General features: G+C 41.2%; 1 protein-coding gene across 1 annotated transcript in view; it reads left to right on the top strand.

Annotated features, from left to right (window-relative positions):
• Positions 1-892: 892 nt before the first annotated feature.
• SPARCL1 (SPARC like 1) overlaps positions 893-17,051 on the top strand; it is a 54,270-nt gene continuing 38,111 nt past the window's right edge. The window contains exon 1 of the mRNA XM_043447653.1: positions 893-1,613. The gene's annotated coding sequence lies outside the window, so the exon portion shown is untranslated. The remainder of the gene's footprint in view (positions 1,614-17,051) is intronic.

Here is a 17,051-nt window from a genome sequence, read left to right as displayed (position 1 = left end):
TACATTAAACTCTGACCTACCTAATGTTAATGGAACATTCACTTTACGCCAAGCACTGCGCTAGGCACATGGAGAAAAGACAGAGGCACGTTCCCACCCTCAGGGACCTCGCAGCTCACTGAGAAGGAGGTGTTAGAGCCTAGATATTGAGTAGTATCGGTCAGCAAGGTAGCTGGGTTGGAATCCTGCCCCACAACCTACAAGCTAGAGACCCTGGAAAAGTCACTCAGCTTCACCAAGCTCCCATCTCCTTATGTAAAGCATAATCACTAACATTTGAGGATCTGTTGGGTGGCAGGAGGTATTTACCTACTTACGATGCAGAACAGCTGCCTGAGATGGACACTATTATCATCTCCTTATCTATATCCCCATCTTATAGATAAGGATTCTGAAGCTTAGAGACATTATGTGACTCATCCCAGGTCATACACAGTTAGGAACCAATGTGCAAACCCACGTAGTGTGGCCTCAAACGTGCAGACTTTCCCACCAAACCACACTATCATCAAATGGACGTGATGGTCACTTCCTGCAGGCTTGGCAGGATCAGCTGAGATGGATGCATAAAAAACTATTAACCAGTGTCTGACACATAACAAATGTCCAATAAATGTAGAAGTTGCAGTGGAAGAGATGAGACACATATAGAAGTAACGAAAATGCAAAGTCTATTTCATGGGAAAGCTCCCTCTTACAGATCACACATTATACAGGGGGTTATGGTAGGGAGTTTTGTTGCGGAAAGAATAGTTTATGAACTGCAACATTTCTGGATCAGCATATAAGCGATCCATACTATGAAGGAATAATGCTTCATATATATGTAAATTTCTGAAGGTCATCTTTTGAAAAGGTTAAAGTACCTGCAATATCCTGCTGATACTAAATTCAGATGCATTCGTGGGAACAGTTTTTGCACAGGGGAGGTAAAAATGCATCTGCTACGATTATTCTTTTCCCTTCCTTAACCTCCCCACCACCACCACCCCCTCCCCCACAATTTCCTTTAGGAAGAAACCACAGCATGGAGTCTCTTTTCAGTCTCTTTTAAAATTAAACACCATCCCCCTCCCCCCCAAAAAAAGAGATCCTGCTTGTAAAACCTTTTAGAGTTGTTTGAAAAAGAGAAGGGGAGGGAAAAAAAAAAAGCATAAGGAGCCAAGTGCTTATATTCTGGCCAAGTTATGAGCCTCTGAGAACAAGAGCTTGAGGGGAGGACAGTTAACCCCATTCTCTCGGGCAGACTGAGCTCCTTCCCGCGGGTCTCCACTGCCTGCGACGCTCAGCGCACCCTCGCCCTCCTCGGGAGAGGCTGGACCGCCCGAGAACTGCGGGAATCTGCAACAAAAAAAAAAACGATGACAGTCTGAAATACGTCCCAGTGCCAACCTCCGAATTCGTCTGTCACCTCAGACCCTGACGAGTTGACAGAGCAGCAGAATTTCAACTCCAGTAGACCTGAATGTGTTTCTGGGCAAAGAAGCAGAGCTAAACAAGGAGAGATTTAAACAGTATTGGGCATTTGTCAAACTTATTTCCAGGCTGTGTGCAAAGACAGGATTCGGCTGCAATTTTCTGCCAAGGCTCTGGGTCCAGCCACCTACCTGAAGGTAAATTTTAAGAAGTTTACTGTATCGGCTTAACTGTATTTGATAACCTAGTTTGCATGATCGGATAGAGAAATCTAATATTTTTGCCTAATACAAAACCACATGTTAACAAGAACAATGAAAAAAAAAATCTTTTTGCATGATTTACAGAAAAACTACTTACTAGGGAATTTTAACACTAGAATTCGTGTTTTTTTCCCTATGGTTAAAGAACAAATACTAATAAATGATGCTTAGAAATGTAAAAATATTGTTGGCCAGACTAGCATTCAGATCTTGGTGAAGTCTGAAATCCTGAAATGTGTTTTGCAGAAATACTTGACTAACTGTACTAAATAAATCAAAAGGAAAATGGTTGTTAAAAATAAACTTTCAAATCAAAGTAATTTGGGTGTTTTCCCTGTTTAAGTTATCTGAAGTTATTCAATCATCACCACTGTACCAGTCTTTTACCTAACAGCAGTGTAGAAATGGAACATTTTGCTTTTCCAAAAGATAAGAAAATTTCTATAGTATTATATTCATCTTTGATAATTTCTTTGGCTATTGTGACTATTTTTTTTCCTGATTCCCTTTTAGAGTTTTTTGACTCATTGTCTCTGGTCTCCTTCCATTATTTTTTAGGATACATACTCACATACACAAAATTCCTAATTCCTAATAATGTCTTATTTAGGAAGGGATTAAGGGGGAGGGGAATCAAAGAGCTAAAAAATTATCATAACTCATATATTGTAAGGTACCTTCATTTCTGACTCTATCTTCTAAAATAAAACAATAATGCAAGCCATGCTCCCTCATTCCTCCTGGGAATTAGAGGTCACCCTGCAGGAGAAAATCGTGCTTTCAACTGCAGATCAACGTTGTTGATACTATAACCAAGAGGTCTTGCAGAGAGTGTATCCCTTTTGAACTGCCATTAATCTGCAAAGAGGTTAAATATGTCACCTTGGCATTATATCCGCGCTCCCCTCTGGCCCAGGGCCTAAGTACGCTGAATAGAAATGTTCATTTGGTCCAAGTCAGCAGAAATCGGGTTTTTTTTATTCTCCCCTTTCTCATGGATATCAGTCTTTTTCAGTTCACAGCTTATTCAGCTCAACCCTGATGGTTATGATTACCATTCACTATGACTATTGAAAAAAAAAAAGGACACCCCTTTCAGGAAAGATTTAAGTTTATATTTCTGTCCATTCAGTAAGATCCAGCAAAGCACAGCAGTCTGTTTCATCTACTGACCATCCAGTACTGCTTTCCACATTTTGGAAAAGAATATATACATGTTATTAATGAATCTTGTTTATTTTCTTTCAGGGAATTTTTGTACAGCCATTTAGCAATTCAAGACCTGGGCTTTCCTTTCCAGATCCTTTGGTGTTTAATCCCCAATAGGCACTCAGGCACAGTTTCACTTATCAACTAAGTAAAAATAATAAATAGTGATGACATAAATGAAATGAATAGTGATGTGTCTGGACAGTTTCAAACATTTTTCATTTCATTTCCTCTCAACTGCTTGTTATTTTTATTCAGTTGATCTGTAATGTAAAACATTGCTATTTTATTTGTTTAGCACAGGGTCCAGAATGTGTTGGGAATCTTTTTCCCCCAAGAATATAAGTGACTGTTTTTCAGACTCCACATATCATTTTGGAACAACCTCCAGTGAAGGAGAAGGAAGCCCCCAAAAGGAAGCCCCTTACAGAGGAGCTTCCCCTGTAGGCCTGGCTGCCCAAGGGATGTCCAATTTGGCTAGAAACTGGTTCACACAAGGCCCACAGCGCATCTTCCCCCAAGGGCTGTGCTTGCAATGGTGGTACCATCTGAGGCTAACCTGATTTTTATCTTGGGCATCAAAAGATGGTCAGAAGTCTGGGGAATAGAGTGTGTGGTATGGGCTTGACTGATTGTAGGGAGATGGTATTATAAAGTGAGTAAGATCATGGGCTCTTTAAACATACAGATCTGGTTTACATCTGGGTTTTACCAGGGTCTGTGACTTTGTGAAAATGACTCTTTGATCCTCAATGCCCTCATTTGTGGAAATCGGGATCTTAAGATTGGTTACTGCTTAGTGATCTGTTGTGAGAATTGAGAGGAAATTAACTATGCCTGATACATTTGAATCAATCTATCAATCATAGCTAATATGAAAGCACTAGACTACCTATATGTTCCTAATGGAACTCTGTAGAAAGGGAATTTACTCCAGGTTTTCCCTCAGGGTTTCTTCCTTGTAGTTACACACTTGCTGTAAAATAAAATGTAAATGCCAGGTCTATGCCCAGAAGAGTAGGCAGAGCATGGGTTTCAGTGCCTTATACACCTGAGTTTAAATCCTGACTTCTGCCTCTTACGGGCTGTGTGAGCTTGGGGGGTCATGTCACACATTCTGGACTGAATTTACCCATCCATTAGGCAAATGTTGATAATAATGCCTACACTAGGGTCGTTGTAGGATTTAAATAAGATGTTTTTTTAATGTCAGGTACAGCACCTGGCAGAATACTAGACACAGAGTGAAGAAGTTTTTGTTTTTGTTTTAATTCATTTTTATTGCAACATAGTTGTTTTGCAATGTTGTGTTAGCTTCTCCTGCGCAGCAAAAGAAATCAACCACATGTATACATATATCTCCTCCTTTTAGATTTTCCTTCTATGTAGGTCGCAGCAGTGCACTAAGTAGAGTTCCTTGTGCTATATAGTATGTTCCCATCAATTGTCTGTTTTATACATAATATCAATATTGTATATGGGTCAACCCCAATCTAGTGAGGAAGTGTTTGATTACACACTTGGAATAATTTTTCTTGCAGTAAAATTGGGGGTCAAGAAAGAAATATTCTTTGAATTGTCTCTTGATCCAAAGAAATGAAAAAATAAATAAATCTGACCCTAGTGAATTCCCTTGTGTGTGGGTGGGTGGCGACGGGGGGTGGTGGGGGGAAGCTCAGCATAAAGTATTACTGCTTTATCAATTAGTTGCTTCATAATGGCCAAGTCAAGTGAAACCAAAGTGAGCTTTCTGTTTCAGGTTGTTGTTAAGAAGGGTGAGACGAAATGGGGCTTTGTGCTCAATCTGTTTTATTGGCTACTTGGATGGGAGAGAAGGCCCCAACATTTCTCCTTTCTTATCTTTTCTAAAGGCAAGAATAGGGGTTTTGACTTGCTCTCAGGGGTAGTTTTTTCTTTCTCTCTCTCTAACTGAAATTCACACGCCAGGGTTTGGGTTTTGCTTTTTGTTTTTGTAAACCTCTCCCCTATGTTCCTAGGACCGAAATGTCAGCTGCTTTTTCTGGCTACATGCAGCAGGAGCCTCCTGTCGTCATAGCAATGAAAGCGTATAGAGAGACTCGAGTTTCACAACCCTCTCTGTGAAATCACTCTTAGTCGGCTTTAAAAAGCCTTCTTTAGAAATGGAGCCTCCCGTCCTGGCTTCTTTCCTTCCTATTATGCAACCAACTTATGTACACCAGTGGCAGTAGCCAAACATTTCCTTTAAAGAGTCAATGAATGGATGTAAAGACAATGAACAAGAAAGTTACTAAACGCTGACCATTTTACTGTGGAGTGCAGGGAACAACCACCAGGAAGGCCAAGGAGGAAAAAAAAAGCAAGGACTTTCACTTTCTAGCACAGGCTGCACGCCCCACAATAGAGCCATTTTCCGAGTCCCCACTACCTCCTCCCAGCTTCACCATGCGTTTATCCAAGTGGTTATCAATCAAGGGGTATGATACAGGGGTAGGTTTCCTGGAATCCTGGCACTCAGACTCTCCAGATTTTTATCTTCTCCCCTCTTCACCTCCTCCTCCCATATATAAAAGAGAGATGATAGTGGTCATAAAATTGTCATGGGAATTGAATGAGCTACTGTGTGTAAGACTTTTATTGCAGATTCTGCCCAGTGGTAAAGGTTGGCTGTAAAGCTCGCCAAGCCTCAGTTTCCCTGGAGTCTTAAGTGGGAATAACAGCTAACTCATAGATTGTTGTAGGGTTCACTGAAACAATGGATGGAAGTGCTCAAGAAGTCGAAGCCCTTTTAATACTCCTCTCATTAGGTCTAACTCTGATAAGAATGAGACCTTTTTTGAACCTTGAATCTCCCAGTAAGTAAACTACAATGAAAACAGGCCTCAGAATTGCCACTGTTTAAACATGAACCCTTGAGTATCTTAAGAGAATAAAAGGGAATAATTGAGGATTTTTACATTTATAAAGAGTAAAAAAGATTCTTCTCAATTAATGCTAGGGCAAAAGGTATCTTTCATTAAAATGCTTTTTTTTTTTTTTTTTAAAGTTTCTGGTAGACCAGTGGTTCTCTGGCTGACCAGTGGTTAAGACTCTGTGCTTCCACCACACACTGGTTTGGGCATGGTTTGATCCCTGGTCAGGGAACTAAGATCCTGCTTGCCACATGGTACAGTCAAAAAAACAAAAAAAAAATTCCATTTTAGTTTCTTCAGTGTTGAAATATTACTTATTTTTTCAGGTCATGAAACAAATATTTTTATCTTATGTCTCAAACGACTGATATGATGGCATCACCAAATCAATGGGCGTGAGTTTGAGCAAACTCCGGGAGATAGTGAAGGACAGGGAAGCCTGGTGTATTGCAGTCTACAGGGTCACAAAGAGTTGGACACAGCTGAATGAATGAACAGCAGTTCTGTTTGAAATGCCTGGAAGACTATAGATGCAAACAGAGAAGGGTTGTGTTCTTGTGGCACTTACTATGTAGTTAGGGAGACAGGTGATAATCAAACCATCGCAGTAACAAAAAGTGGAAAAATATAAATTTTTGTAAAGAACATATATGTGTGCGTGTATAACTGAATCACTTTTCTGTATAGCAGAAATTAACACAAAATTGTAATTCAACTAGACTTTGATAATTTTTTTTTTAAAAGTACATTTGCTCAAACATAAGGTGACCTCAAACAAATGAAGAGAGCTCTTCATTTTTCTAATGAAAAGATCCTCAGCCAAAGTCTTTGGCCAGCATAAATGCACAGATGGATAATACATTGTAACGCATACCTAGGACACTTACTCTATTGTTACAAATATGCTATTTTAAATCCCATATCACTTGGAATATTTTATGCTTCTAAAAATGATTTTTCCATTCTCCTGTTTCATGAAACAATGTTTTTAAAACTCTCTCTGTGTATCTTTAGCATCATTGTGTTCACTGGATCCACTCTGTAATTATCTAATAGAGAATAGTGCATCATCTGTCTTCTGCAAGTCACTTCTCAGAAATCTGCTGCTGCTGCAGATTTGAGCCCCAAGCATAAATTCTCATCCTCTGGTTATGATCTCTACATTTAATTACCTACTACATGACTTTTTTCCAGTGCTCTTTAAAGGGCTTATTTAAAACCACCTGAGTCTATAAAGTGTGGTTTTCTAAAACAGTGTGATTCCAACACTTGCAAAAATGAAGTCATGCCTCAGGAATAATTACTAAATCTGCTTTAAATATCTTCATCTCCTTTTTTCTTGTCCAGGTGACCTTCTTAAGATCAAAAATAAGCCTTGCTTGAGATCATTTCAGGCTGCTTGCCTGAAATGGTACTTTGTTGCTGAAAATGAAATAATTGAGACCATGACCTTTTATGCAGGAGACATCAGAAGTACTAGAATATAAGGCAAATCCCTCTTTTTTTGTGGCTTGATTTGGGGCGGGGGGTGTTTGCATTATATGGAGCATGAACTGTGCATAATTATATGCTGATTAATAAGTGTTAGGAAGGCAAAGCACCTTTGTTCTAAGAAAGTATATAAGGAAACTGACCTCTATTCAAGGTCAGTGATGGCTTCCCTTGATCCAAAGGCTAAACAAAGATTAACTCTATGAGAACTGTGTGTGCTGGATGGTAGTGGTCGGGGCAAGTGGGTGCTGGCAAAAGAATTCTGAGTGTGTCAGTACTTTGTGCAAAGACCCTGTAGCAGGAGGTATCATGGTATATTTGAGGGACAGAGAGAAAGCCAGCTCCTCTGAGAGGTAGAGCATGGGAGACATGAAGCCTATGCAGGTCCCCATAACACCCTCTTCCCTAAGCAATAAAAGTACTTATCCTCTGCTTGAAAGGGAAGGAAAAGGAAGTCGCTCAGTTGTGTCTGACCCTTTGCGACCCCGTGGACTGTAGCCCACCAGGCTCCTCCATCCATGGGATTCTCGAGGCAAGAATACTGGAGTGGGTTACCATTTCCTTCTCCAGGGGATCTTCCCGACCCAGGGATCGAACCCAGGTCTCTCGCATTGCAGGCAGACGCTTTAACCTCTGAGCCACCAGGGCAGCCCTATCCTCTGCTTGAATCATGTTTAATATTCACTTCTGGTTAGAGTTGAAGATCCAATGGGTATGAACCGTATCTATCCCTGCCTGCTGCTGCTGCTGCTAAGTTGCTGACTCACATCTGCTGTTGTTGTTCAGTCGCTCAGTCTTGTCCAACTCTTTGCGACCCCATGGACTTCACCATGCCAGGCTTCCCTGTCCTTCACCGTCTCCCAGAGCTTGCTCAAACTCACGTTCCTTGAGTCGATGATGCCAGCCAACCATCTCATCCTGTCGCCCTTTTCTCCTCCTGCCCTCAATCTTTCCCAGCATCATGGTCTTTTCCAAAGAGTCAGCTCTTTGCATCAGGTGGCCAAAATATTGGAGCTTTAGCTTCAGCACCAGTCCTTCCAATGAATATTCAGGGTTGATTTCCTTTAGGATTGACTGGTTTGATCTCCTTGCTGTCCAAGGGACTATCAAGAGTCTTCTGCAACACCACATTTTGAAAGCATCAATTCTTCCATGCTCTTTATGGTCCAACTTACATCTGCATAGTTGCTTAAGAGAGAAGATAGAACACAGACACATCCTCAAGTCTGAAACACCTTTGTTGAGTCCAATTCAACATCTGTATGGTCCAACTCTTACATCTGTACATGACTACTGGAAAAACCATAGATTTAACTATATGGACCTTGGTTCCAAAGTGATGTAGGTTCAGTTGGTCAAGATGACAGGCAGGTGAAGGTCAGAGCCTTAGAAAAGTCTGCATCTTTGAGTCTGAGTGTATCATACACTAGCAAGTCTGGAACACTTTGATGTCAAATGGTGATTCAGCAGAGAACTCAAAATAGAAAGCCATCTTTCTTAATCCTTCAGATTACTGTAACACCCAGCTATAGAGCTCTCCCAAGAGATTCACTAATACTTTAAAAGCCCTGAAGCAACAGAGTTTACTCTGGATCAGGTAACAACATGTATACCTTAGCCAAAATATGACTAAGGGATTTGCTCTCTGATAACAAAGCCTTTGGCTATGTGTAAAGGCAGGGTGGAGGAGAATGTTCTGCTGGAGTCTCATTATGAAGTATCTATAATAACCATTTTGTTCACTCCATTCCCTTGAAGGAAATTTTTCCATAGTTGCAATAATTACTAAAAATAGCAGCCTACAGTCTTCCCCTGATATAAACAAACTTCACAAAAGATACCTGGCCTTATTTGGAAGTGTGGACGTACATACTCCGGGAAACAAGCTACTAACAGTAAGAAGAAAAGTGAAGTAACAGGGAAAACGGTCAGTGCTTTTTCCTAGGGCATATGTTATGTCCTGCTGAGTTCTTCTTACTTCCAATGAGGCAAGATGATCAGATCAAGTAGTCATCATCTGCCTTGAAAACCGAAAATGGTAAAGGACGTTTCTTAGTTCTCAAAGAGAAGGAGTAGGACTTACAAGTTTGGCTGAGGCTGCCAACGAAGGAGCCAACAATGGTAGAGTAGATACTGGCTGCCTGGGGAACTCGAGTCAACATGAGGACAGTTCAATCAGAAAAACTTGGAAGAATAACTGCCAGCACTAAGATTTCCAAGGAGTTGACATAGCCAACTCAAGAGATGGAAAAGAGTAGACTCCAAGCCCATTCCTGAATTTAAAGGCATGGAAGGCCATGTTTCCATTCCAGTTCAGTGGTCAGACAGCTTGTCAATGCTTAGGAGAAAAAGAAAGAGCAGGGGGATAAGAAGAGAGAAGAGATATAGCAAGATACGGAGTACCCCATGGAGATAGATGTTTGGAGTAAGTAGATTTATATGGCAAGGCAACAAGCAGAACTTAAATAAAATGTGACATTTTAAATGTAAATTTAAACTCATGTTCTTTTCTAAAAAATCTATAGGAACTGAAAATAAATCAAATACAATACCTACTCTGACCCAATCCTATTCCAATTTAAACTTCTAGAAAATATTATGGAAACGAAAAAGGAACCAATACAAATAAGAACTCAAAATGAACCACAGTGCCCAAAATGTTTTCTGGTTGTTTGTTTAAATTCCGTCTAAATCTAGATGGAGAATGCCAAATTCTAGAATATGCCAAACTTTAGGTGCCCTTGCCTTCTCTAAGAGGTAGAAATTTTAGGAAACCAAGAGACAGACCAAGAGTCAGAGGGCTTCATTGGGAGGAATGTCCCATGTTTCCTATCAAATGCCAAGCAATATTTAGCTGTTACTTACACTGCTTTCTAGCCTCAACCTGAAGGACCACACACTTCGTCTTGGAGACCAGAGCTGACATTAGTCTATCAGAGGTCAAGGGTAGCTGACACCCACATGGCCCATTCTACCCGTTTCTTTCAGACCAATCTCTGCAGGCTTGGCTGGGCTACCCTTCTAGCTAGAGGGAAGATTATTCAGACCCTTTTCTTTTTTTTTCCAGTGACAGAACTCATAGACCTGCTGAGAAATCTAATTACAATCTCCTTTCATGGTGAAATCCAATTACAACCTCTCCCACCGTGAAAGCTAATCCTTTAGATACAAAAGGAAACTCAACAACGCGGTTTCAGACTTGAGGATGTGTCTGTGTTCTGTCTTCTCTCCTAAGCAACTATGCGGAAAAGTTGCAGTGATCTTGACCTGCCTTGTTTAGGAACAATGGTCATACTATTACTACTCCCATTCCCATAAGAAGGAAAAATATGTTCTTATTTGATCCCAGGAGTTTCTAAACTCCTGTCTCAAGGATCCATTAGTTGAGCAAAGCAAATCCTCCATGTATACATTCTTGATTCTGCAAAGCGACTTCTCTTTTTGAATGAATGTGGAATGTCATGTCAAACAAGAAAAAAAAAATAGTGAGTTTGTAAAGTCAATATCTTCCTATAATCTTTTCCTGACATCTTTTTTAACATTTATTGATTTTCATTTCTTTATATGGCTGCTCCAGGTCTTAGTTGCTGCATTTGGGATCTAGTTCCCTGACCAGAGATCGAACCTGGGCCCCCTGCATTGGGAGTTCAGTCTTAACCAATGGATGGACCACTAGAGAAGTCCTTTTCCTAACATCTCTAATGCCCCATGCCACCCTTTCAGCCAACTCATTCCCTTGAGGATAATGAGAAACTGCCATGCTGCTTTAAGAAGGGTCACCCCAAATTCCTAAAACTTAATTGAGATAAATGGAGACACTTCTCAAGATAGTCATTTATGGAAACACATATTTTACAAATACCTGGCTAAAGTCTGTAATTGTTGAAACAATGAAACTACCAACCACATTCCAATCACATCATTATTGCTACCACATAATCACTCTAGTCCACTGAACAAGTGTAAGACCCAGATTTGCAGCCTAACCCCCAAAATGGGCAATATTTTTAGAAGGAGCATCCAATCAACTTGCAAGTTTTTTTTTTTCAAGGGGTCACTTATTTATTTATTTACTTTTGGCTCTGATGGGTCTTCATTGCAGTGTGTGGGCTTCCCATTGCGGTGGGCTCTCTTGTTGCAGAACACAGGCTCTAGGGTGTGTGGGCTTCAGGAGTTGCAGCTTCCAGGCTCTAGAGTACAGGCTCAATAGTGTGGTTCATGGGCTTATTTGCTTCAAGGCATGAGGGATCTTCCCAGACCAAGGATTGAACTCATGTCTCCTGCCTTGGCAGGTGGATTCTTTACCACTGAGCCACCAGGGAAGCTCAACTCATATGTTCTTAATTGAGTACGCGCAGAACAAGAACACACAAATGCTTTTGTTTTGTTCTGTTCTGTTCTGTTTTATAATAGGGTAAAGTTTACCATGGGCTTCCCAGGTAGCTCAGCTGGTAAAGAATCCACCTGCAATGCAGGAGACCCTGGTTCGATTCCCGGGTCAGGAAGCTCCCCTAGAGAAGGGATAGGCTACCCACTCAAGTATTCTTGGACTTCCTTGGTGACTCAGATGGTAAAGAATCCACCTGCGGGAGACCTGGATTCAATCCCTGGGTTGGGAAGATCCCCTGGAGCAGGGCATGGCAACCCACTCCAGTGTTCTTGCCTGGAGAATCTCCAAGGACAGAGGAACCTGGCGGGCTACCGTCCATGGGGTCACAAAGAATCAGACACAATTGAGACACTAATCACAGCACAAAGTTTACCATAGTTTCATAATACTGCTATGCCCATAGAGTTAATAAAAGTAAATAAACAAGGATAAGAATCCACCATTCCGAGTGACCCTCAATAGCCCCCAAAGTAATGTATTTTTACGTGATTCAAGTTGAGTTATCTAATTATCTGTATAAAATGATAGAGACACAGAGGGAAGATGACCTAAAATCTATAGAAGTCAGAATTGATCTTGATTATGGATCTTGATTATGAAAACCTGTAGCTGGTTTCAAGACATCACGATTGGTCAAATCTTCATACTGCCTCTCTTGTTGTTGCTCTTTATTCGCTAAGTCGTGTCTGACTCTTTGTGACCCCATGGACTGTAACCTTCCAGGATGCTCTGTTCGTGGGATTTCCCAGACAAGAATACTGGAGCGGGTTGCCATTTCCTTCTCCAGGGGATTTTCCTGACCCAGGGATCAAACCTATGTCTCCTGCATTGGCAGGTGGATACTTGACCAGGAAAGTCCCTCACGCTGCCTTAGCACAGTGGAATCATCTTTAACTCTCAAACCATTTGTGCAGTAGATTTTGCAGCCTTTTATTGGGAACCAAACAACTTTGAGCTAACTCTAAATCGACAAAGCATTCTGTTGGAATTCACAAGGAACAAAACACAGATGCTGAACCCCGAGTGTCTTCGTTCCTTCTCTTTTTCTTCCTTGCTTCCCGGTTCCAGCACACATAACAGCAAGCTTTTAAGGGGATATAGATTAAGCTCTTTCTAGGACAACATTTCAATGATTTCTAAAATATAGGCAGAGAAAACTACGGGAAGCTTTTGTTTTAAACCAGGAGCTTAGAGCTTTTTGGCATAGACCTTGGCATACCCAATGGTCTTGCATCAGTATCTTTTTAGATAAGTACAGGGGGACAGAGAGGTGGAAAGTACCGGCATCAGCTCACCTATAAAAACAGATGATTGATGTCTTTCTGTGATAGGAAAACAATGCAAAGTGATTGATTTCAAAAATAAATGTTTTCTTATAATTTGAAAAATAACCTGGGTAGAAAGTTGGAGATTACCATGGCCTGAGATCTGGATATAATTAACTTCTTTTCTTTCTCAAAAGGTGACGCACACAATTCCAGCCCATGCTTACTCTAAATTTGGTTCTTTGTTGTTTTATTTTTCCCAAATCCTGTGTTTAGATGGTGGCCAGAGTAAGTTCTGATGTCGTGGTCATGGCTGGAGGTGGCCAACTCACCTCACACTTCCCAGCGTCTTGTTAGAGGGGTTAATATCTCTAGAGATCCATAGCCAGTTATTGAATGCGGTGTGTACGTATCAGTGCCATGAAACCCAAAATAGCCATTGTCCAAAAACAATTAACAACAGATTCCCTTGTGCAGTATTTTTCACCCAAAATACAATTTTGTTTTAATTTGGCTAAGTAGATTACTCTTGATTAGGCAAATTTCTACACATTCTGGGACTAATCATCTAAAACCAGTATTCTTAGAAGTGTTCAGTCAGCCTAAGCTAATGAGTTGTGTTTCCTTTGGTGTGGGAAAGGAAAAGAACAGAGAGACTCATTTACTTCCCAAGTCTCCAGATTAATCCTGGTGTCAGGACATTCTAGAGACTGCATGAAAAGGGAAATGGAAGAGTAAAGTGAAAAATGCCAAGTTCCAACACAAAACATTCCCAGAGCTAGTTGCCCATATTTCTTTCTAAAATTCTTCTATTCTATAACACCTTCAAATCCTGTGTAAAATCATCTTAATTGAGAGCTAATCACACGTAATATCTTGTATTTTTTATTGTCTCCAAAGAGAAGGACTGATATGTTCCATTTAAAAAGAAATATATGCACTTGCTAAAATATGTAAGGGAGGAAAAACTTTTTCCTCTACCCTCTTATGTTAAGTAATTGGGGTCTGCAAATTAAACTGACCAAATACAGATTAATAGGAGAAAAGGGTTATTCCCACATATACAGAAGCCAACAAAGGTTCAGTTCAGTTCAGTTCAGTCACTCAGTCAAGTCCAACTCTTTGCAACCCCATGGACTGCAGCACACTAGGCTTCCGTGTCCATCACCAACTACCGGAGTTTACTCAGACGCGTATCCATTGAGTCAGTGGTGCCATCCAGCCATCTCATCCTCTGTCGTCCCCTTCTCTTCCCACTTTCAATCTTTCCCAGCATCAGGGTCTTTTCCAATGAGTCAGTTCTTTGCATCAGGTGGCCAAAGTATTGGAGTTTCAGCTTCAGCATCAGCCCTTCCAATGAATATTCAGGACTAATTTCCTTTAGGATGGACTGGTTGGATCTCTTTGCAGTCCAAGGGACTTTCAAGAGTCTTCTCCAACACCACAGTTCAAAACCATCAATTCTTTCACACTCAGCTTTCTTTATAGTCCAATTCTCACATCCATACATGACTACTAGGAAAACCATAGCTTTGATGGACCTTTGTTGGTAAAGTAATGTCTCTGCTTTTTCCTTAAGTTGTTAAAGGCTTGCCTACCTAACACAGTAGCAGTAAGAGAAGGGAGAGAAACAGCTTCTATGGGAAGAGCAAAAAGATTTCTTTAGGAAAGACAAATAGTTTTTAGAACAAATGAGATAAGAGTTTGTGATACTTGTCTATAAAGATATAAGTGTTTTGTCTATCTTCTTCAAAGTCATAGAACTCCCCTGAAGAGGAGTAGATCTTATGGTAGATTTACTCTTGGTCTCTCTTCTGGGAGTAGAAGCCACACTGAAGAGGGAATTTGTATGACAGTTCTCACTTCTCAAATTTTCTGTTTTTAGTTAGACAAGGGAAGCTCTGAGAAGGTTTCTTTTTGCTTCTATTGAATTTCAAATGTCTTCATCCTAATAATCTGTATACCAACTCTAGGATTCTGAGTGTGTCCCTATAGCTACTATAGAAAGACTTGAAACAGGGCAGGACAGGGGAGCAGGAAGAAGTTTTGTTGGCAGTGGCTCTGAATTATATTTAAACCCATGAATCCTAAATTTGAATCAAAGACTGTGTGGTTTAAAGTCCCAGCAAGGAAATGATGGATCCAGGCAGGAAAATTGAATTTGTGGACTTTGTGTTTCAGTCGTGTCTGACTCTCTGCGACCCCGTGGACTGTAGCCCTCCAGGTTCCTCCGCCCATGAGATTTTTCAGCAGGAATAGAGGAGTGGGTTGCCATTCCCTTCTCCAGGGAATTTGAGAAGAGTGAAATTAAGGGGTGATTTACTAAAGAGTGAGCAGGGCATAGCGAAGTCACTAGGGGTTATAGGAATACACTACTAAGAGCTAAACTTGTATGAAGAGGGGAGAGGAAAACTTTTTGAACTCAGAAAATGCTGTGTGGAGGACACTGATCTTCAGGTGAGGGACATAGTCACCAAGAGGGTGCTGAGAAAATATATTCCCTGATTTTACTCTCCTCCTTCCCTCCAAGCTCTCCTGACAATGCACCCCATTGGCTGAACCCAACAGAAACCATCATGCAAGAAAACCTGCTGATGCAGTTCACACAGGCCCTGGGGCAGCTCAGGAAGAAGAAGGCCAGAGAGTGGGTGTGGAATGAATCTGAGGGAGCAAATGGAAGATGTGTGGGTGTTCAGAGGAACAAAATCTCTTCCCAACGTGGGAAAGGCAGAATGCCCAGCTGTAGACCAGCTGTGTCTTCTTCTTGCTTGAAAGAATTTTCTAGAACGTCCCCTCTGACAGCATAAATAAGCCTAAGGGTTTCACCCTATTTTCAAAGAACTCCCCAAACCCCAGCCACAAAATCCATTAGGGTTTATTATATCTGCGGCTTTCACAGACAGCAGATGAGGAGTAACATTGCACCACTAGGGTGGGCCGTTGTTCTCTGATGCAGCATGTTGGCCACGTGAGAAGCCCCTGTGACCATGAACGGAATTCTGAAGGGACTTCTGCTTGGAGTGAGTGCTCTCATTAGCGGTTCCCAAAACTACTCCTCAAAGCCCACCATTGTTCCCCAACACCATGAGAATGAGGTTACTTGGAACTGTTCTTAGGTATGACTTGCTGTTTTTCTTAATCCTGGAAAAGAACGACCCCAGTGAATGATTCTTGGTACATTCACAGAGCCGAAAGCACTTGAGATTCTTTTCCCAACTAGCTGAACTCAACAACCAACTTACTCTGTTCACAAAAGAGCAGGGACAATTTCCATTGAATCCAAAGAGGTCTTATGTGCTGGTAGAGTTTAACTAATAAGGGAAATTCAAATAAGAGCAGTCAAAGGAGAAAGCTAAGAACCTGGTGTTGAGAGAAAAGACATTCCAAGGAGGTTGAGAACAAAATAAATTAGGGGGTTGGGAGAGGAACTAAAGGCAGGCAAAGAATGGGACTAATGTAACTGATCCTTTCAGGGGCTAGGTCGGCTTTGAAAGGTGACTCGTCATGCTACGAGCCCTAGGAAGCAAATCACTTAGATATTAATTCTGTAATTGACAAGTGCCACAGGCCTTCAGGTGAGCCCTACTCAGGAGTGGATTCAGAACTTGCAAACCAGAAGTTGACACAATGTGTGGGCCCTTCTTTTTAAAAAATAGAAAACTTGAAAGCAGGCATAGGGTTTTGTAAGAAGCCTGCACAAGTAGGGAGCCCTGGAATTTGAGCTTCTTGGCTTTGTGGCACATCCACCTCTGACCGTACTCAGAAGTCTGTGCCTCAAAGGATATGCAAGAAAAGGGAGAGGAATGAATAAACATAAGTATGAGAAACCCCCACACTCACAGAGAAAGAGGAAATTGACAGATATCAGAATATGATTTGAGGAAAGAAAAATAAATACTGCCCAAGTCATTTCTTCCCTACACCCCAGGGCAGGGACGGGTGATGATTTTCCAGAGAACTGTCAAATGCCTCAGGAAGAGAACAGAGCACTGCCTCCAGGAGTCCATCCCATATGAAGCTATGAAATGAGACCGAGGTGGCTCTGTGGATAAAGAATCCACCTGCCAAGGCAGGTGGGAGCAAATGGAAGATGCAGGTTCAATCCTTGGGTCGGGACATCCCCTGG

The sequence above is a fragment of the Cervus canadensis genome, chromosome 26 (assembly GCF_019320065.1).
Source record: "Cervus canadensis isolate Bull #8, Minnesota chromosome 26, ASM1932006v1, whole genome shotgun sequence".
NCBI classification, from domain to species: domain Eukaryota; kingdom Metazoa; phylum Chordata; class Mammalia; order Artiodactyla; family Cervidae; genus Cervus; species Cervus canadensis.
The sequence above is the reverse complement of the archived record's forward strand: the minus strand, read 5'-3'. Positions and strand labels throughout refer to the sequence as shown.